This window comes from Ochotona curzoniae, unplaced genomic scaffold, assembly GCF_017591425.1.
Source record: "Ochotona curzoniae isolate NIBS_2020 unplaced genomic scaffold, NIBS_Ocur_1.0 contig_2723, whole genome shotgun sequence".
NCBI lineage: Eukaryota > Metazoa > Chordata > Mammalia > Lagomorpha > Ochotonidae > Ochotona > Ochotona curzoniae.
In genome coordinates, this window is record NW_024465573.1 from 25,466,176 (window position 1) to 25,488,418 (window position 22,243).

The following is a 22,243-nucleotide window of genomic DNA, read 5'->3' on the forward strand; positions in this document are numbered from 1 at the left end:
CAGCTTCTTCGTGGCATGAGGAGGAAATCTTTCACCCTTTTGCCACTGAGAATGGGAGTAGCTATGGGACATTTGTAGATGGTGTTTATGAGGCTGGAAAAATTTTCTTCTGTGTCTTATTTTGGGGATTTTTTTGGTTTTGTTTTTATCATGAAAGAGTATTCCTAAAGACTTTTTCAACAGTTCATTCTTGGTTTTCTTTGATGATATATGAGTGCTAATTAAATAACATATATGACAAAAGTTTTGATTATAAACAGAAAACTTGGGAACTGGTACTGCATCATAATTAAATTAAGCCTCTGGCTGTGGGGATCACATCCCATATGGGTGCTGGTTCATGTTCCTGATAATGGCTTGGGAAAACAGCAGAGGAGGCCCAAGTCCTTGGGCCCCTGCATTTATGTGGGAAAACTAGAACAAGCCTGGGCTCCTGGGTTTGATTCCCTGGCAATTGAGGCCATTTCAGGAATGAACTAGCAGATGGAAGACCTCTGTCTCCTTCTCTCTCTGTAACTCTGCCTTTTGAATAAATAAAAGGATCTTTAAAAAAGTATTCTCTAGAAGAGAGACCTCTAAATGAATCTATTACTATGTCATATCGCTGCTTCGTTGTAGTGGGGTATTAAATGAATCAAGCTCTAAAGATAGATTTGCCCTCACTCTTCTTAAACTTTAGAAAAAATATGGTTCAAGAAAAAAACCTGTAAGCCTTTTTCTCATCTTTGATCTTTGTGATCTCTTGCATCTGTTTTCCTTTAGGCACAAGAAGTTACAGGAGGAGCTGATTGGGCAAGGGTGTTTGATTTAAAAAAACTTGCTTGACTTAAAAACTGTGGAAGTAAGATGAAGCTTTTCTATTACAATTTTTCACTCCTTTAGATGTAGGTAACCATAAGTGATCAAGATTTGGTTGTATTGTATTTTGTTTAAAATAATTCAGACATAACTGAAAACTCATGTGTTTAGCAGCATTCATTACAGAAAATGTGAGCATTGAGTACATCAAGCATTGTTCTGGGGGCTGTGACAGCAGAGTGGACAAGCATAAATGTGTTTGCCCTGAAGCTTGTAACTTTGTGGGTTTTGTTTTTACAGTGGTTTTCAAATGTTGCTTCCCTTTGTTCCAGTTTCCTGTTACCCTCTTGTGGACCAGTGGTGTTTTACTAACCGTACAGGAGTGTTTGCATTGCTGCAATAGGCTTCCATAAGTATGCCAGGTCCAGTTGGTGCTTGTTGGCGGCTTGGAGCTCTGTGTTGAGGAGTTTGGTCTTGGCAGGAGAAGAGTCCCACTTAGATTACGAGTGCCTTTCTTGTGTTGCGGAAAGGGGCAGCTACATGCTCCTCTGGTTTTTCAGTATGAGAGGTGGTGATTGTTTGGTGGTTGTAGTGGAGATGAAATACGTATACTGTGTTTGAAAGCTGGCTACCAGGACTTCCTAGTGGATTGGATAGGTTTCTAGTTCATACAACTGGGTAGGTAGTATACTGGGAAGCTGTTGATAGATATTAAGTAAGGGAAAGACATGATCTGATTTTTGTTTCACAGTGATGTGCATTTAGGAAATGGATAAGGGTTTATAGTTGTAGCAGTGATAGAATAGAGGCATAGGCTATAAGATTATTACCCTAGGCCAGAGAAGAGATGAGATAGCTTATAAAGGAAGGAAAAGTTGAATAGAAGAGAAATGGAGAGGAAATAGATTGGAGCTAGACCTTGTAAAAATTGTTGGTGGATTGGACAAGGATGTGATGGGAAAGCATGACAAGGAAGAGTGCAGGATGTTTGTAGTTTTTTATTTCATTAACCCTACTAATCATGGTAACATTTACCTTAGTGGAGAATTCTGAATATACTTGTGGATGTGGAAAAGATGACACTGAGAACGAGGGGAATTAAGAATTTCCTCTTGGTTATATTTGATTTTTTGAGGTATTTTATGGGCCATGCCAGAAGATAACAGTAGACAGTTGACTGTGTACATTAGAATTTGGAGTTTAGAGGGAGAGATGTGGAATAGGGATAGAAAGTTGATTCAGAAGAACCCTTAAAGCCATGATGGTAAGAGTGGACAGGATCATTTATGAGTGAGAAAAATTAGCAGTAGAGTCTCAAAGGAATGGGGTGTATATCAGGAGAGAGAGAAAACCAAGCCAGCAGAGGATAATTTTTTAAAAGAAACTCTTCTACACAAGATAAATGCCTGAGATGATAGTTACGCAGGCTTCCCTTATCTGATCAGTGTATTCAAGTATTGAAAGGTTATACTCTGTCCCTGAAATATGTATAATGAAATTATGTATATCAAAAATGGGGATGTGTTAGGAAAAGCCAAAACCCTCTTTTAAATAGAGAGTGACTTTTAACATGACTAATCGTAGAAAACAGCGAGAAAAGGCCTGGTAAGAACATTAAAAGAACAACCCAGTTGGATAGGCATAGGATAATTTTCTTTTTTCTTGCAAACGTGGCAAGAATGAAAAAGCTATTTATAATTATTGATGCAGGGAAATAAGCACTCCCATATCTTTGTGGTAGTAGTGAAACTGGTTTAGCCTTTCTGGGGTGTGGCCTATATGACAAGATCTAGAGTTTTGCTTTTTGGTCCGCTTTAAGTAAGTGATTTATCAAAAATAACTAATCTTGCTCATGCCGTGGAATAATGGGCTAGGCTTCTGCCTTTGGCGCTGGTTTCCCATATGGGCGCTGATTTGGGTCCCATCTGCTCTGCTTGTGATTTGACTCACTGCTTGTGGTTGAGAAAGCAGTGGAGGATGGTCTAAAGCCTTGGGACTCTGCACCGACATGGAAGACCTGAAAGAAGCTTCTGGCTCCTAGCTTCAGATTTGCTCAGTTCCAACCACTGTGGCCATTATAAATAAAATATTAAAAAATTAATCAAGAAAATCAAGTTAAACAGCTGCCTATGATACTGGCATCCCATATGGCACCTATCTGTGTCCTAGCTGCTCCACTTCTGATCTTGCTTTGTTGTTTATACATATATATGTGTGTGCACATGTATGTATGTATTTGTATGTATTTACATGCATATAAACTCAGAAAGAACTAGTTACTGGTATAGGTGTTAACATTCTCCCTTGCCTCAAATGCCTGTGACCAGAAGCATTTCAGATTTTAGAGACTTTTTTTTTTTGATTTTTGGGTTTTGAAATGTTTATATAGACTTTACCAAGTAACTAAGCTGATTTAGATTTTGGCTTTTCAAATTGGGATGTTCAACTGATAGTTTTAATTTTGTTTTCTAAGTTTTTTATACTGTGTAAATTGTTTTCTTTTTGAAAGAAGAAAGAAATGCACTGCATAGGTAATAGCCTGGATTCCCAGAGATAGGCCCGAGAACCTTTGCATTCAGTGCCCTTATGGAATGCCCATGTTACAGGGTGGAGGATTAAGCTGTTGAGCCATGGCTCTAGGCCTGCATGACATAATCTTAATATACAGAAAATTCTAAGGAATCTCCTAAAAACCTTCTAGTGCTAATTAATAAGGAGTCATACCAAGTTGCAAGGTATAGATAGGTATACACCAGTTATATTTCTGCACATGAGCCTTGAATATTCTGGAAAATGAAAGGGAATGATACTGTGGTGCAGAAATTTAGACTGCCCCTTGTGATGCCTGGCTGTGGTCTGGCCTGGACGTGGCTGTTACAGCCATTTGGGGAGTGAAGCAGTGGATGGAAGATCTCTGTCCTTTGTCTCCGCTCTGCCACTCTCTGCCTTTCAAATACATTAAATAAATCTTTTTTTTTTGAGATTTATTTATTTTTATTACAAAGTCAGATATACAGAGAGGAGGAGAGACAGAGAGGAAGATCTTCCGTCCGATGATTCACTCCCTAAGTGAGCACAACAACCGATGCTATGCCGATCTGAAGCCAGGATCCAGGAACTTCTTCCAGGTCTCCCACATGGGTGCAGGGTCCCAGGAGCTGGATGGGAAGTAGAGCTGCCCGGATAAAACCGGCACCCATATAGGATCCTGGCGCATTCAAGGCGAGGACTTTAGCCGCTAGGCCACGCTGCTGGGCCCATTAAGTAAATCTTAAAACTAAAATAAATAAATACAGATAAAATTAAGGAATAGGCATTGTGGCACAGTAGGATGTGTGCCTGGAATGCCCACATCCGTTATCAGGGTTCTTGAGACTGAGTCCTGGCTCCTCCACTTTAATACTAGCTTCCTGTTCTTGTTCCTGGAAAGGTAGCAGGAGGCGGTCTGAATACATGGGTCTGTGGCATCATATGGGAAACTTAGATGCGAGCTCCCGGTTCTGCCCTAGTTACTGCAGTCATTTGGGGAGTGAGTGGAGACACACTCTGTTTCTGTGATTCTGCCTTTTAAATAAATAAATAACCATTTTAAAGATTTCTAGAATGGGCTTTAGAAGATGAAATTAGAGGCCAGCACAGGTGGCTCAACAGGTTAATTCTCTGTCTGCAGCTCTGGTGTCCTATGTAGGTGCTGGTTCTAGTCCTTGTCGACCCACTTTTGTTCCAGCTCCCTGCTTAAGAAGTGGGAAAGCAGTGGAAGATGGTTCAAGTCCTTGAACCCTTATATTCATGTTGGAGACCCAAAAGAAGCTCCTTGCTTCTCACTTTGTCCACTCAGTTTTGGTCTTTGCAGCCATTTGGGGAGTGAACCAATATATGGAAAAATATGTCTTCTCTCTGTAAATCTTTCAAATAAAAATAAGGCAGTTTTTTTAAAAAAGATGAAATTATAAAGAAGAAAGATTGGCCTTGTGGATGAAACTGCTGCCTGCAGTGTCATATCCTATAATGGAGTACCTATTCCAGTCCTGGGTGTGTCACTTCCCATCTGGATTATTGCTAATGTTCCCCGGGGAAGGCAGTGGAGGATTACCCAAGCACTTAGTTAGATCCTAGCCACCCACACAGGAAGTCCAAAAGGAGTACCTGGCTCCTGGCCTCAGCCAGACTCAACCAAGCCATTTGATCATTTGGAGAATGAACCAACAGATGTTAAGAACTCTGTGTTTCTCTCCCTTTCTGTGTGTGTGTCCTCTTACAAATAAATTGCTAGTTCTTTTAAAAAAGTAAATGAGGGGAGTGGCATTGGTAGCCTAGTGGCTAAATCCTCACCTTGGATCTTCTGGGATCCCATATGGGTGCTGGTTTGTATCCTGGCTGCTCCACTTCCCATCCAGCTCCCTGCTTGTTTGTGGCCTGGGAAAGCAGTCAAGGACAACACAAAGCCCTGAGACCCTGCACCCATGTGGGAGACCCAGAAGAAGCTCCTGGCTTCAGACTGGCTCAGCTCCAGCTGTTGCAGCCTCTTGGGGAGTGAACTGGTGGATCAAAGATCTTTCTCTGTTTCTCCTTCTCTCTGTAAATCTGATTTTCCAATAAAAATAAATAATTTTTTTTTTTTAAAAAAAGTGGGGCCTGGCTCCGTGGCCTAGCAGCTAAAGTCCTCACCTTGCATGTTCTGGGATCCCATATGGGTACTGGTTCAAATGCCAGTGGCCCCACTTCCCATCCAGCTCCCTGCTTGTGGCCTGGGAAAGCAGTTGAGGACAGCCAGCCCAAAGCCTTTTGACCCTGCACCATGTGGGAGACATGGAGGAGCTCCTGACTTTGGGCTCCTGGCTTTGGGTCAGCTCAGCTACCGTTGTTGCTACTTGGGAGTGAATCCTCAGATGGAAGATCTTCCTCTCTGTCTCTCCTCCACTCTGTATATTTGACTTTCCAATAGAGTAGAATAGAATAGAATAATTCTTAAAGAAGATAAATGAAAAAACAGTCCATGTTTAGTTATTAGAAGAAAATGTGAAGCTGACATATTACTAAATTCATGTATAGAATCAGTATGGTGGTCCTGGCATAGTGGTGTAGCAGCTAAAGTCCTCGCCTTGAACTTGCCGGGATCCCATATGGGTGCCGGTTCTAATACCGCTGGCCCCACTTCCCATCCAGCTCCCTGCCTGTGGCCTGGGAAAGCAGTCGAGGACGGCCCAAAGCCTTGGGACCCTACACCCGTGTGGGAGACCTGGAAGAGCTCCTGGATGCTGGCATTGGCACAGCACAGCACCGGCTGTTGTGGGCACTTGGGGAGTGAATCATCGGACAGAAGCTCTTCCTCTCTGTCTCTCCTCCTCTCTGTATATCTGACTTTCCAATAAAAATAAATAAATCTTAAAAAAAAAAAAGAATCAGTGTGATATCTATCCAAACTATAACTTTTTGTGGAAATTCACATGCTGATTCTAAAATTTGTAAAGAATTTCAGGGGTGGAGTGCAGCATTGGGGCACAGTGGGTTTAAGATGCCGTTTGTACTTTCCATACTGCTCTTTCTGCATCCCATGTGGCTTGATGTTTTTGTTTTTGTTTTCATTTCTTCCAGATAGTTCTTTTTCTCTTGTTGAATTCATTTCTGGCTCATGGATCACGCAGTGTAATCATTTTACCCAAGAGGCTTTTTTTTTTTTTCATTTTTTTAACCCAGGTGTTGGTTACCAGTGGTGCATTTTTCAGCTCCATGGTGCTGCAAATTTTTTGTTTTAACTTCATAGCTACTGACTTTGTTTTGTGGTTTCTTTTTTAAGGGAACATATAGCGATGGTGTAATATAAACTGTCATATTCATATGTGATGATACAATGCAGTATGCATCTCTACTTCCAAGTCAGGGATCGACTCCCAGTGACACTGTTGGAGTGTCTAGACATCAGGATCTGGACTGTCTGATGTTGTCCTTACCACCAGTATCAAGGCACACTTAAATAAATGACTGATGGACTTAAAACTGCTCATGAAGGACTATACTATTGTAATAATACGGGGAAAATAAGTTGTGGGTGGGAATTTGGGGAGGGGGTAGGGAAATCCCAGACCCTATGGAATTATATTGTAAAATTCAAAATTTAAAAAAAATTCAAAGAAAAAAGTAGATGCTGTTTGTAATGTCAGCATCCCATCTCAGAGTACTTATTTGAGTCACAGGTGCTTTGCTTTTAATCCAGCTTCTGCTAATACACTTGGGAAGGCAAAAGATGGCCCAAATGCTTGGGCCCCTACTTCCCTCATGGGGTACCTGGCTTGGGCTCCTGGCTCCTGGCTATAGCCTGGATCAACCCTTGCTGTTGAGGCTATTTGGGGAGTGAACCAGCAGATGGAAGATAAATCTCTGTCATTATGCTTTGCAGTTAAATCTTTTTTTTTTTTTAAGATTTATTTTTATTGCAAAGTCAGATATACAGAGAGGAGGACAGGAAGATCTTCTGTCTGATGATTCACTCCCCAAGTGAGTGCAACGGCCGGTACTGTGCCGATCTGAAGCCAGGAGCCAGGAGCTCCTCTGGGTCTCCCTGGTGGGTGCAGGGTCCCAAGGCTTTGGGCTGTCTTCTCCTGCTTTCCCAGGCCACAAGCAGGGAGCTGGATGGGAAGTGGAGCTGCCAGTATTAGAACCGGCACCCATATGGGATCCCGACGAGTTCAAGGTGAGGACTTTAGCTGCTATGCCACTGCGCCGGGCCCTGCAGTTAAATCTTAAGACAGCAACGGAAGAATCTTTGACAACCTCCAATAGCCAAAGGATTCTCCCTCTCCTTCCTGGATGGGAAATGGAGTGCTGGGGACATGAGCTTGTGTCCATGTAGGATCCCAGCAGTTGCAAGGTGAGGATTTAACCACTAGGCTATCACACCAGGTCCCTTGTACTATATATATACACACACACACACACACACATATATATATATTTTTTAAGTGACAGAGATACCAATCTTCATGAGCTGTTTTGTTCTCCAAATTCTTGCAACAGCCGGAATTGGGTAAGAGCAAAGCCAGGAGCCAGGAACTCTGTGCCAGTTTTTTTCCAGGCAGAGGCCAAACACTTTAACCATCATCTGTGACCTGTAATTGAAAGCAGTGGGGCCAGAACTCCAAGCTGCATTCCTTCGTGGGCTGGGCACTCTGTATGGGCTGAGGGCCTCTCAGGTGGTGGCTTAACCTACTGTACCAATAACACCTGGTCTGACCTTTGCCCTGTATAAATAGTTTTTTTGTTGTTTTACTTTATTGATGAGAAGACTTTCAGCTAGTAAGTGCTAGTCTTTTCTTATATTTTAAACCTAGCTATTAGATATTTATTACCATTTATGTTTTCCTTGTTTGAATGGAAAGGAATGATGACTATTTCATTCCATATTACAGAAATGAACCTTAAAAAATCTTAGAACAAATCAAACTGCATAAACTTATAGAAGTTAAAGCACAATTTTTTCTGATAGTTATTTTTATTTTTTATTTTTAAAAAAATTTTGATGATTTGTACAGTTAATTAGGGTGATAAGGGTCAAGGGCTACATGAAGGTGGGTGAGTCCATTATTTTCATGTTTTCTTTTTTTTCCTTCTTGTGTCTGGGGAGGGGAGGAGATAAAGGGAGAAGCCACACCCAGCCTCCCAAATGCCTTTGTATCCTGGGGTGGAGAACAGCCACCTGATACCACACTAGGGTCTCCCATGTGGGGCATTAAAGCACATTTTCTTAGAAAGATTTTTAAAAATTTTTATTGGAATGGCAGATTTGCAGAAGAGAGACAGAAAGATCCCTCACATGCTGATTCACTCTAAATGTCCACAATGGTTGGAGCTGAACCATTCCAAAGCCAGGAGGCAGAAGCTTCTTCCAGGTTTCCTATGTGGGTACAAGGTCCCAAGGCTGTGGGCCATCCTTTGCTGCTCTCCTAGGCCACAAACAGGGATCTGGAAGGAGAGTGAACCATCACCCATATGGGTTCCTGGCACTTGATGGGGGAGGATTAGCCAATTCAACCAGTGCACTGGGCCCCTAAAGTACATTTTAATAGGCTTGTCTTTGGAATATGAAAGTGTTCAGTAGTATGCTTTACCATAGGAGTATGTAAAATCATGTAACATGAAGTTCACTCAAAATTTCTAATGGGCCCTGTGCTTGATGATGCAGCTAGAGAGGGGGTACGAAGGCCTCTCTTGGGCCTGCTGCTGAAGGGTCTGTGATAGAGCATTGTGGGGCAGGAGGCTTTGAATGCCAAGCCGAATGTGCAAAAGCTTTTTCTCAAGACTTCCTCTAACAGTTTCAACACAGCCTTGGTCTAAAACCATAATGCTTGCAGAGTGCACAGCTGCATTTAAATGAGACCGTCTTAAAGAGCAAGCTCCAGAGTTGGCCACCAGTGCATCTTTCTGGCCAGGCTCTAGTATGCAGAGCCAGCAAGTGCCTGCTGCAGATCACCTCGGTGTCTTTACAATGCCGAGCAGCATCCAGCATCCGGGACCTCACTCCTGGCAAGTTAAAATGTTTCCAACTCTGAGTTCCTGTGTATTGAAGGTTAGATAGTGCATTTTTCTTCAGAAAGTTTTAAATCCAGTGCATTAAATTTGTGAAAGCAGTGGAGTAAAATTTTGCTTAGCATTCCTCTTTCCTCCTTTAAATCCTCCGTGTTTCCCTGTTACATGCAAAATGCTCTTCCAACTTGACCTTTATCAGAATACCTCAAAATGGCTGGTATGCAAATTTCAAGTGTTTAGATTTAGTGTTTCTGAACATGTTTTAATGGTATTTTTCTCAGCATCTAAAAAAATTAGTTGAATATTCTCTGTAAAAGTGAAGCAAATAATAGTGATCACATTTTCCTCTTCTTTTATTATGACTCCAGTGAGCATGATTAAAAAACTGAATTGGAAGAAAATCCTCCACCGTAGCTTCTGATAATAGTGTGCTAAATTCTCCTGACAGGAACCTTTGTGGAAGCCCCTTTAGGGCATATATACGACTGTTTGTCATCTGTTTGTATTTCATTTATTTACTTTTCAAGATAAATCTGGTTATTTCAAAGGGAAAGTGGGAGAGAGACAGACAGACACAGATGTCTTCCATCATCTGGTTCACTTTTCAAGTGGCCACGAGGCGTAAGGCTGGGCCAGGCTGAAGCCAGTAGTCTGCAACTCCATCCCTGTCGTCCAGGTGGGTAGCAGGAGTTTAAGTGCCTGGGCCAGCCTCTGCTGCTTTTCCAGGAAGGGAACTGGATTGGAAATGGAGCAACTAGCTGCGACTCAGCCCAGTGCTCTCATACCAGATGCTGGTGTTGGTAGAAACTTAACTTGCTGTGCCACAACACTGGTTCCTGTACTGTGTTTTTGTATCACTGCATCAAGCTTATCTAGATTAGGAAGACTTCCTGACAGATCTTAAGTGAGTCCAGTTTTGCTTGAAAGCAGTTTCCCAGGGGCTTTTACTTACATGTTGATTGAATGTAAGGCTTTGAGCAGTGAAGCAAAGGCAGTGTAAAGAGTAAGTTTCAGAGCACAGACTGTGTAGCTGGATCGTCCAGATTTGACTCTTTGCCGTGTACTATCCAAATGACATTAAATATACGATGAATGCCACAGTCCTGCTTGGCGCGGTCTGCCCTTAATCCTGGCCTTTGTGCCAGTGGGTTCTGCAGCCAGCCTGGCTCAGCCCATTACCATCTCCAGTCCTGGAGTAAACCTGGCAGCTATTGCAGTTCCACAGTGTGAGTCCACAAATCCCCTACAGAATCTACCCCCAGATCTGGTTCTTTTGCCACTGAACCATTGCACCAAGCCCTAATAAGTGTTTTTTAAAAAGTATTTTAAGAAGTATTCCTTTGTATATAAACTAATAATTGTAATGTCAATGTAGAAGTCATAGGATATGGTTCAGAACTTGCACTCTTTTTTTTTTCTCTCTTTTAACATGCTGGTTGCACAATACCATGTCAACTAATTCCATTATGTTATAAATTGTTACTGATGTAATGTCGGGGTTTTTAATTGATTGGGATGATACTCTGTCGGCTCTACCTTCAGACCAGAGACGGTCTCCCCAAGAAACTGCTGAACTTATTTGGACAATAAGATGCTGGACTCTATGCTTTGTACATGCTTGCAAGGAAAGAATCTCAACTGAATCTGAACTGTAGTAATGCAACAAGAATCCACCATGGGGGGGAAAGGGGTTTTGGGGAGGGAAGGGGGAATTCCAGAGCCTATGAGACTGTGTCACATAATGCAATGTACTCAATAAAAAATAAATTAAAAAAAAAAAAGAAGTATTCCTTTATTTATTTTTGGGCCTGTTGTGATGGCTCAATAGACTAATCTTTCTCCTGCAAGCTCCAGGAGTCAAAAATAGGCACTGATTCGTGTCCCAGCTGTTCCACTTCTGGTCCAGCTCCCTGCTTGTGGCCTGGGAAAGCAGTAGAGGATGGCTGAAATAATTGGAACCCTGCATCCATGAGGGAGACCTGGAAGAAGCTCCTGGCCTTGGATTGGATCAGATAGGCTCAGCTGTGTCTGTGCGGCTATCTGGGGAAAAAGCCAGAGAATGGAAGATCTTTCTCTCTCTCTGTCTCTCCTTTCTGCAAATCTGCCTTTCTAATAAAAATAAGTCTTTAAAAAATACTTATTTCTTTTTTATTTGGAAGCCAGTTATAGAGAGGTAGAGGGAATAGAGATCTTCCATCTGCTGGTTCACTCCCCAAATGGCCACAACAGCTAGAGAGCCAGGAACTTTTTCTAGGTCTCCCACATGGATGCAGGAACCCAAGGATTTGATTCATCTTCACTGCTTTCCAAGGCATATTAGCAGGAAGCTGGATCAGAGGTGGAGCAGCCAGGACCTGAACTTGTGCTGATATAGAGTGTTGGCATTGTAGGTGGGAACCTAGCCTTCTGCACCGTGGCACTTACCCCATACAGTGCTTCTTTTTGTGTAGTGGCTCTAGTATGTACATTCCATGCCAGTTTTCTGGTGCATAGTATGTTAAATACAACTGAATAAAAATTAGAACCCTTAAAATTTTAGAATGTATGAAGAAATGCTAATACTTTAAATGTGTTTCCATGAAATTATTTGAAAGATATTGAGAAATAATAATTAAATCTCAGAATAACGTTCACTAATTTCTGCTTTAGATAAGAGCAGCTTAAAAATTAGCACAATTTTATGTATTTACTTGAGAGACAGAAAGAAAAAGAGACAGACAGATGGAGACTGAGCAAGTCCCATCTGCTGGTTCATTCCCTAGTATTTGCAACAGCTAGGGCTGGAGCTGGGTGCCAGGACTGCAATCCCAGAAGGAGCCCATTTGCTTGAACCATTACCTCTGCTACCAGAGTTCTTCACTGAGTGGAGCTAGAGGCTCTAGTCAGAGCTGGAACCAGGAACTGCATCTATGGGGGATGTGATCTTACAGCCATTAACACTGATGTAGTCCCCACAATTGTCATACGTTGTATGTATGATTGTCTAATGTGTCTAAATGCCTTTTCACACATATAGGTTCGTTCTGCATTTTGTAGAAGTCTGGTTTACTTTTTATTTATTTTCATTTTTGTTTTCATTTTATCTGAAAGAGAAAGATTGTCCATCCATCTTTGCTGGTTCATTCTTTGAAATGCTTACAACTGCAGTGGCTAGATCAGGCTGAAGCCAGGATGTGGGAGCACAGGCCAGGTCCCTCAACTGAGTGACAGGGATCCGACTAGTTGAGACCTCATTTGTTGCCTCCCAGGATACACATTAGCTATCAGCAGGATCAGAAGTGGAGTTGAACCCAGGCACTCTAATGACGTAGTTATGGAGGTCTCAAGTGGCATTTTAACTACTGCACCCAACGCCCATTCCGGTACTATACTTTTCCTATTCTAATCCTAGTCCACCTGTTCCATGCTCCTCCTGAAGGGGGAAACTCCATTTCATTTTGATTGTTTTCCAAAAGAGAATTAACAAATGGATAGTTTCATTCTCAGCAGTGCCAACAGTCTTACACAGGTTGTTTGCAAATCTCTTTTTTTCTTATTTATTTATTTATTTATTTATATTACAAAGTCAGATATACAGAGAAGAGGAGAGACATAGAGGAAGATCTTCCGTCTAATGATTCACTCCCCAAGTGAGTGCAACGGCCGGTACTGTGCCGATCTGAAGCCAGGAGCCAGGAACTTCCTCCAGGTCTCCCACATGGGTGCAGGGTCCCAAAGCATTGGGCCGTTCTTAACTGCTTTCCCAGGCCACAAGCAGGGAGCTGGATGGGAAGTGGAGCTGCCAGGATTAGAACCGGCGCCCATATGGGATCCCGGTGCGTTCAAGGCGAGGACTTTAGGTGCTAGGTCACGCCGCTGGGCCCCACATCTCTTTTTTTTTTTTTTTTTTTTGCCTGCTAGTCAGTGTCATGTTCAACATGTCTTAACATACAGTATCTTCTTTATTAGTAAACCAATCTTTTTCTGTGTTACAAATACGTCTATATAATGGTTGGTGACCAGTAAGGACTACTGGGATAACTAGGACTGCATTTATAAATATTTTTATGTACTTGAAAGGCAGAGGGAGGAAAAGAATTCTGCTGGCCTGAAGCCAAGAATCCAGATCTTCATCCCATGTACATGACCGAGTCCCACATACCTGAACTATCATGTGTTGCCTGATGACCTGCGGTAGCAGGAAGCTGGATTCCAGGCAGATTAGCAGGATTTTAAACCAGCACTCTGATAGGGGATGCATGTATGCCAGGGGGCAGCTTAACCTGCTGCACTGAGATAATGCTTAAGTTTTCTCATTTATAAGATAGGCATGATAATAGAATCTAACTTACAGAACTGGGAGTGAAAATTACTGAAATAATAGAATATGCAAAGTGCCCAGTGTCTAAAACAGGACGAACAAATGCTAGCTTTTTTGTTCATATTATTGGTAATCCCTACTTCCAGGATTTCTTTTAGTGGGAAATACATTGAAGGAAGGATACTAACGAAGATGTCTGTTTTCAGTCTTCCCCAAACTTCTTTAGATTCCTACAGAAATAATTCCAAGTTCTTGCCCACGTTTTGAGAAGAGCCAGGTGTGGCAGTGATGTTAGCTGCAGGGAAACCATCTGTTTAAGGGGAAATTGGTATCTGATGGGTGTGTGCTTTGGAGTTGAATAATTAATAGTAACAAGATAGCCTTTCTATATCTTTGATTAGAGTTTCTTTTAGAGCTGTGTGCTACTCAGCGAGACTTGTTTTGATGCTCTATACCTATTTTCTTTTATATCTAAGTTCCTGGTGTGACCTTCATGAAAGATGATAGCTAGTAGGTTGTCATTTGTTTGGCAGTGGGTGTGAAAAGTCAGGAAGATTTGTACACTGTTGCTGTTGGTTTGCATATCTTTTTAAAGAATTAGCAGAGAGAAGTAGTAACCAATACCTAGGGGTAGTATGCTTTTAGGTATGGATAAATACTTCAGGATATATATCCTTATTTGCAATTGCCTTTTGGCACTTGGGTTAACTTCAGTTTTCTGGAAATGTAGAGAATCCCAGTTATAGTCATAAACTCTTTAGGAAACAATGACACATCATGAGTTAATGTGGCTAGTGAATAGCTGCCTTATGGTCACAGTAGTTTAGGAGCTATTTTTGTTTTCCCCAAACCACACTAAAAAACCCAGAGTACCAAGTTCACAGTCTGTGTGCCTTTTGTGAATGTTACATTAACCATTTAAAAATGTTGACTCTGGTGTGAGTGATATGGTGAAAATGAATTAGAAAAGAAGTTCTGTGCTGCTCAGCTCCAGTCATTGTGGCCTTTTGAGGAGTGAACCAACAGATAGAGGATCCTTCCTTCCTTCCTTCCTTCCTTCCTCCCTTCCTCCCTTCTCTCCCTTCTCTCGCTTCTCTCCTTCTCTGTAAATCTAACTCTTCAATAAAAAACAAATCTTAAAAAAAAATTTGTGCCTGGACAAAGCAGATCTTTTCTGGTAACAATTTAACAGTGAAGGAACATGAGAGAACCTACTTTACTAGGCAGTTGAAGTTGACATGCTCAGTGATGCCCTGTAGATAACTAGGATATGGTATAATGACAAGAGCACATCACCTGTCTCCTTTCCCTAAAACTTTAGTCCTGTTCAGTATAGGATACACATAGAACAGATGCACTGAGGTATTCTGCAGAACACGTGGCCAGTGCTTCTTGGAGCTTTTGAAGTCAAGAACAGGAAGGAACAAAACACTGTCACAGACCAGAGCTGGCTGAGAAGTGGTGCTGCTGGAATGTAATGTAATGCTTGGATCCTGGATTGGGGACTTAGCAAAAAAGGACCACTGTCTTCTGACATTCAGTTAATAGAGTTGTCCTAGTGTTGATTTCTTTGTTTTGACGCATGTACTGTAGTAATAAAAGGTGGAGGTGTTAGGGGAAACAATCTGGATGAAGGGTGTATGAGAACTGTCTACTTTCTTTACAACTTTTTTGTAAAACTTTTCTTTAAAGTTAAAAGTTTATTTGAAAAAAAGAATTACTATTTTCCAGTTCAGCTCTATGAATGTACTGAATCTGTTAGGTGCAGGGTGTGTGCTAACGGCTATGTGGGGTAAGGTTATGAGACTCCTTCCTGCCTCTGGCCTTAAGGGGTTGTCATCCAGGTAAGGGAGTAAGACAACTAATGTGAAGCCAAACATGCCAGAGCCCGCGAAAAATGTGAGCCCGTTGTTCTGAGGGTTGCAGAAGTGACAGTAAGTGTGGAAAGGAATGCAGTCTTCCCTCGCCACGAGAAGGTCACTCAAGAGTGGGGATTTGAGTAACTGTTGGGAAGGAAATGTGTATCATCCCAGAACACTGGTCAACTTGCTGTGCCACTTGCTAGCTCTGTGACCATGGGCAAGTTATGTAATGTCACTAGGTCTTTGTTTTTCATTTGGGAAAATAGGATTAGTAATTTCTAATTCAAAGCTTCCTCACAAAAATTTAATGAGGCGTATTTTTGGCTTAGTAAAGTATCTGATGCCCTGTAAGCTCTTAAGAGATGGAATGAAGCATGCGTTGATGTGATGCCAACACCAGAAGCATAACACCTGGGAGAAACAGCATGTTGGGGAAACACTGAGTTGTAGCACTACAAAGATTAATGAGAACCATATTCTACTTTTCTGTGTTAGCTGAGCAGTTTGAACTTTTTGGGTGGTTAGTGAACAGTCATTGAAGATTTCCAAACTGGTAGTTAGGAGACTGTGTCTGTGTGTGGGGATAAGTTGAATGGAAATGTGAGGGGAGGGCTGGAGACTCAGCAGGGCTGCTTTTCAGTCAGTGTCCCCTAGAGCTTTAGGTCTGTGGAACAGTTGGTTCAGAAGGCTCTGGATAATGAATGTGATCTGACCTGTGAGGTGGGGGTCTTCCAAGCACCACCATAACTATCATCTCAAGAACCCCGTGTATGTGTCTGGTGAAAATGATCGTTAGTATTTTTGGATATACTATATTAGCTGAGAACAGTTATATAGGTGTTTTCATTTAGCTTTTTTCTTTCTTTTTTTAACAGCTGAAGTAGATAAGGGTTAAACAGCACTTCAGCGACTTCCTGTGAAGCTTTGTTGAAAGAAGTTCCGTTGTCTCTATTTTTAGAGCTCATTTCTGCGAGCAGAGGATGCTGCTGTTGAGTTGTAAATGTCATCTCAGTCACTTCTCCCTGAGCACGCTTGGGGTGGCACCAGCATTTGTACATGAGGTTTTTGGATTTGAAAGAATGGGAAAGCAGCAATTGTCACTGAAAAGAAACCAGTAAATAAAATATCCCAAAGCATTCATCATCTTGCCTTTTGGAAGTGTAACAAATATGTTACCATCTGTTTGGGGCTTTAGCGCACACTGGGAGTGAAATGGCATAAAATGGGTTATAGTGTAAACTTATTTGGGGAATATTTCACACCCCCAACATGTTATTGAATAGTGTTTTTTTTTCTTTCAATTTCTTCATTATTGTCTTAAAGCTGTAAAATCATTTTCCTATTGGGGAAAATGCCTCTTTAAAAATCTTTTAATCAGACATGTAATATTTGTACACATTTGCAGGGCGCCATGTGACATTTCAGTGCACATATACATTTTGTAATGCCCACTTAGGGTAAACATATCTGTCTCCTCACACATTTCTTCATGGTGAAAAAATTCAGCATGCTCTCTGCTAGTAACATTTTGTTCTTTTGTAGAGAAACACAATACATTGACACCATCTGAAGACACCCTACTGTGCAGAACCCCGAAACTTCCTATGCCTGTCTCACTGTGGTGTAATATTCATCCCTGACCCTTTGCCCTCAGGTCCTTCCTTTCATTCCCTCCCTGAACACAGTAACCCCGCTGTCCCCCCCCCCCCCCAGTCTCTGCAGACTCAGCCCGAGTCTGTGCTTGCCTTACCTCACTTCATGTAGTGACCTCTCCCTCCATCCAGGTTGTTGCTGGGAAAGGACAATATTTCATCCTTTCAGTTCTATTGTATACCACCTTGTCTTTACTCACTCATCAATGGGTGGATGGCTGTCTCCATTTCTTGGCTGTAGTAAACATAGTGCAGATGTCTGAAAGAGTGTTTTCGGGCCTGGCGGCATGGCCTAGTGGCTAAAATCCTCACCTTAAAAGCGCCGAGATCCCATGTGGGCACTGGTTCTAATCCCGGCAGCCCCACTTCCCATCCAGCTCCCTGCTTGTGGCCTGGGAAAGCAGACAAGGATGGCCCAAAGACTTGGGTTCCTGCACCCGTGTGGCGGACACGGAGGAGATTCCAGGCTCCTGGCTTCGAATTGGCGTAGCACCGGCCGTTGCAGTCACTTGGGGAGTGAATGAATGGACGGAAGATCTTCCTCTCTCTCCTCCTCTGTTTTTTTTTGTTTTGTTTTGTTTTGTTTTTTTTACAAAGTCAGATATACAGAGAAGAGGAGAGACATAGAGGAAGATCTTCCGCCTGATGATTCACTCCCCAAGTGAGCGCAATGGCTGGTGCTGCGCCGATCAGGATCCAGGAACTTCCTCCAGGTCTCCCATGTGGGTGCATGGTCCCAAAGCATTGGGCTGTCCTCAGCTGCTTTCCCAGGCCACAAGCAGGGAGCTGGATGGGAAGTGGGGCCACTGGGACTAGAACCGGCGCCCATATGGGATCCTGGCGCGTTCAAGGCGAGCACTTTAGGTGCTAGACCATACCACCAGGCCCCTCTCTGTATATTTGACTTATCTGATCTGACTTTACAATGAAAATAAATAAATCTGAAAAAAAAAAGTGTTTTCATCTCCTTCGGATGTATACCCAAGGGTGAGCTTGCTGGATCCTGTGGAGATTTTGTATCTGGTGTTTGTAAAAAATATTTTTTTGACGGCAAAGTTTATACACACACACAAACATATATATGGGGGGAGGGGGTGGAGAGAGAGAGACAGAGAGAGATTTTCTATCTATTGGTTCACTCTCCAAACTGTCACCACAGCCAGAGCTGGACTGGTCTGAAGCCAGAATCCAGGAACAACTTCTGAGTCTCCCACGTGGGTGCAGAAGCCCAAGGACTTGGGCCAGCCTCCACTACTTTGCCAGGCCATCAGTATCTGGATCAAAATGGAGCAGTTGGAACCTGAACTGGCACCCATATGGGGTGCTGGCACCACAGGAGGATGCTTAGCAGCCTAGGCCATTGAACTGAACTCTCTACTAATTTTTGTATGTTGACTTTGTATCCTGCAACTTTGCTGAATTTGTTTATTCAAATAGCTTTTAGTGGGATTATTTGTGTTTTTATGTAAGATCATACCATCTATAGTGATGGTTTGACTTCCTTTACATTCTGGATTCATTTCTTCTTCTTCTGTTCTTAAAGATTTATTGATTCATTGTTAGAAGGGCAGAGCAACAGGGAAGGAGAGACTAAGAGAGAGATCTTTTATCAACTGGTTCATGTCCCAAATATCCACAGTAAACAGGGCTGCACCAGGATAAAGCTAGGAACTGGAAACTTAGTCCTGGTCTTCCACATGGGTAGCAGGAACTGAAGTACTTGAGCCATCACCTGTCACTTCCCAGGGTGTACATTAGCATGAAGCTAGATTGAAAGTGGAGGTAGGATTCCACCCCAGCACTCTGATACTGATGTGTGTGTGTGTGTGTCAAACCACAGCTTAACACACTATCCCACACACCTGCCCCAGAAGGTATGCTTTTAAAAGTAACTGTTAATGGACACGATTTCTAGACCTCAGTCACTTAGGGTAAATACCAGCATTCTTTCTCTCATGTCTTTTCATTCCCTTTATGAAACTGAACTGCTGAAGTTCAGGGTTCTTTGCCTTTGTAATCAGTAGAAGTCCTAAGGATGGGTGAGCTCTCTTGGTCTTAGCTGCCCGTGTCACTTCTGCAGTAGTTAAGTGACTGCCCAGATGATCAGTCGTTATTGAGATCCATTTTAAATGTCTGGTCTTAACTGTCATTGTAAATATTTTTAAGCATTCCTTTGCAAAAAGAATATACTTGTCCATTGAAACTTTGTATCTATCAAAATAGAGTTGCAGAAACAATACAGTCCTAAATAGACTATCTCTGGCCACATTGGAGTCTCTGATTGTGTAATTCGTCATTGTTTTATTCTGGAGGACCTTAGTCTCTCCATATTCATTGCTCAGGTCCTTCTTGAAGCTGTTCTGAGTACTTCTGAGGGACAGAACATTCTCATTCTGACAAACAGACAAAACAGTGACACTATTCTAAGTGTCTGCCTTCAACCTTAATTAATGCATTTTTAATAGAAGGGATTATCTCATACTATATTTCTCTCTCTTTTATTCCATTTCCTCTTTCTCTGCAAAGTACTTTATGACCAAGAGTTGCAAGACAGTTTTTCCAGCGTGCTATGTGGAAGTAATTGCAGAAGTATACTGTAATGCTTGAAACCATTTGAGGACTTTTCTGGGTTTCTCCGTTCAAATGAAAGCTACTTTTCAATTTGGCTTTAGCTTAAAATGGTCATTCTGATTCCTGTCAAGTTGTGTTTATTTTTCTACTTTTGAAGCTAAAACAGGACCTGTACATGCTTGCTTAATTTTTTTTTGGCATGTTGGTGACATATAAATCTTATATTCTTTACTAGCTAAAATTGCACACAATAAAATGATATAAAGTGTTTGGGGCTTGAGGTACAAAGGTACAATGACTTGTAGAGTAAGACTTGAGGTAAGGGAAAGAGAACTAATATCAATCTTGACTTTTTCTTTTTTAAATATTTATTTGTTTATATTGGAAAGGCAGATTTACAAAGAGAAGGAGAGACAGAGAAAGAGCTTCCATTTGCTGGTGCGTTCCCCAAATGACCGCAGCAACTGGAGATTAGCTGAGCTGAGCTGTTCTAGAGCCAGGAGTCAGGAGCTTCTTGTGGGCTTTCCACACGTAGGTGCCAGGGTCCCAAGGCTTTGAGCCATGCTCCACTGCTTTCCCAGGCCACAGCAGGAAGCTGGAAGGGAAGTGGGGCCACAGAGATGTGAACCAGTGCACATATAGAATGCTGGTGCTTGCAGGTAGAAGATTAGCCTTTTGAGCCATGACAGCAGCCTCGATCTTGACCTTTAAAGTGCGTATTTGTAGCACTGCATACAGGATTGGTGTTTGGTTAGGAGAAGGCTGTAGAGTGGAATTTAGAGGTTTTAAGACGTAGATGATTAGAGTTCAACAGAATGACCTCCTTTTTCAAACACCAGGTTGAAGGGAGACCTGTGCTGCTCCTGGAACATATGAAAGTAAAGTTGTGTCTCGTGGACAATTATACAAATGAACCTGTGGGTTTCCTGGTGGAAGCTGGAGAGATGTTAGAATACATTGTGTGGGCCAGGCACCGTGGCCTTGCGGCTAAAGTCCCCGCCTTGAACGTGCCTGGATCCCATATGGGTGCCAGTTCTAATCCAGGCAGCCCCACTTCCCATCCAGCTCCCTGCTTGTGACCTTGGGACCTTGCACCCACATGGGAGACCTGGAGTAGGATCTGGGCTCCTGACTTTGGATCTGCGCAGCACCTGCCATTGAGGTCACTTGGGAAGTAAATCATCAGAAGGAAGATCTTCCTCTCTGTCTCTCTTCTTCTCTGTATATCTCACTTTGCAATAAAAATAAATAAATTTAAAAAAAAACAAACAAAACCAAAAGAATACATTGTGTGAGTTAAAGTGACTGCAGACAGGAGTTGAAACAGTGTTGCTTACCTGTGGTAAATGCAGGTCTGCAGCCTGCCTCAGCCTGTCTCCACGTTCAGACAGATCTGCTGACACAGTTCTGCCCTGCACACCGGAGACGCTGAGCCACAAGCCTGAGGCTCCAAATGTTATTGAGCAGGATTTCGACTCAGATCAGTTGCAAAATGCTCTGTCTTGTGGGCTTTTATGGATTTGTTAGTTCATTTTAAGAAGTGTGATGCTTCTAGTGCACCTCTCTGGTGGTTTTCAGAAATGTGAGCTGGCTCTGGGGTTGGAGGGGAGGGAAGCAGGTTGCAGCCTTGAGTAGGAAAATGTCTTCAATTGATTTTCAGTTACTATTTCAGTCAGCACTCTGAACTGCTCTTAGATACCTGGTGCCACGACATCCTTGTGGTTAATAACTTTCTCTTTTTCTAGCCTTATTTTGCACATTAAAAAGCATGTCTACCAGTGAGTATTTTGGAATGTATGTTTTATCTCTGATCCAGCACAGTACTAGATACTTGTAGGTTTTCAGCAGAAAGTCATTGGAAGAGGAAAACATACTAGTCTTGTTGATAGGGATTCTAGGGGCCCCTGGAAAGGAAAAAAACAAAAACAAAACATGGGAGATGGGGAGACTGGAGAAGGGACAATGATACATGATGTTATCTTCAAATGTTGTTGAGTCTTCCTCTGGCCCAAATGGGCTACTCTAGAGGCTGCTGCTATGGTGCATCCTACAGCACGAACATCCCATGTGGGTGTTGGTTGAAATCACAGCTGGTATACTTTGGATCTAGCTCCTTGCTGATGTGCGTGAGAAAACAGCAGAAGATTGCCCAAGTCCCTAGGCCCCTGTCACCCATGTGGGAGACCTGGAAGAAACTCCTGGCTTCATCCTGGCCTGGCCCTGGTCATTGCAGCCATTTGGGTAATGAATTTGTGCTTGGAAGATTTGTGTCCCTCCCTCTCTCTATAGCTCTCCCTTTAAACACAAAAAAAACCAAAACAAACCAGACTACTCTAATGTCAGTTCCCTGATTTATACATGTAGCATGTCTCATTAGCATAACTTTTCAATTCCCTGATTGGTTGTTACTCTTTTTTTGTTAAATTACTATTTTGTTTTTATTGGGAAATCAGATATACAGAGAGGAGGAGAGACAGAGAAGATCTTCTCTTTGTTGATTCACTCCCCAAGTAGCTGCAAACGCCAGAACTGTGCCA

At 42.3% G+C, this 22,243-nt stretch overlaps 1 protein-coding gene across 2 annotated transcripts in view; it reads left to right on the forward strand.

Moving 5' to 3' along the window:
* CBL (Cbl proto-oncogene) overlaps positions 1-22,243 on the forward strand; it is a 99,003-nt gene that overhangs the window by 30,038 nt on the left and 46,722 nt on the right. The window lies entirely within an intron of this gene.